This window comes from Antrostomus carolinensis, unplaced genomic scaffold, assembly GCF_000700745.2.
Source record: "Antrostomus carolinensis isolate BGI_N321 unplaced genomic scaffold, ASM70074v2 scaffold37847, whole genome shotgun sequence".
In the NCBI taxonomy this organism is placed as follows: Eukaryota; Metazoa; Chordata; class Aves; order Caprimulgiformes; family Caprimulgidae; genus Antrostomus; species Antrostomus carolinensis.
The window spans coordinates 12,574-12,851 of NW_010325996.1; positions in this window are offsets into that span (position 1 = coordinate 12,574).

A 278-nucleotide genomic window follows, 5' to 3' on the forward strand; every position below is an offset into this window, starting at 1 on the left:
ATCCTTCCCTCTATAACATCACTGGTCTCTCTGATGCTGCAGCCAGATCCTGTCCCTGCTTCTCCATCTTCCCACAGTAGCACACCCTGATTTTAATCCCAGGAGAGACTCTTTGTTTTCTTATTTTCCAGTCAAGCCCCGAGGATCAGTGGCCACCCGTGCAGGGCTCTGGGCAATGAGGATGTGGTGGTAGCAGGGTCTGGCTTTTCTCTGCGTTCCCATGGCAACGTGCTTTACGGCCGGGTACCCGCGCTGCAGGCACCGCGCGTGGCTGAGGA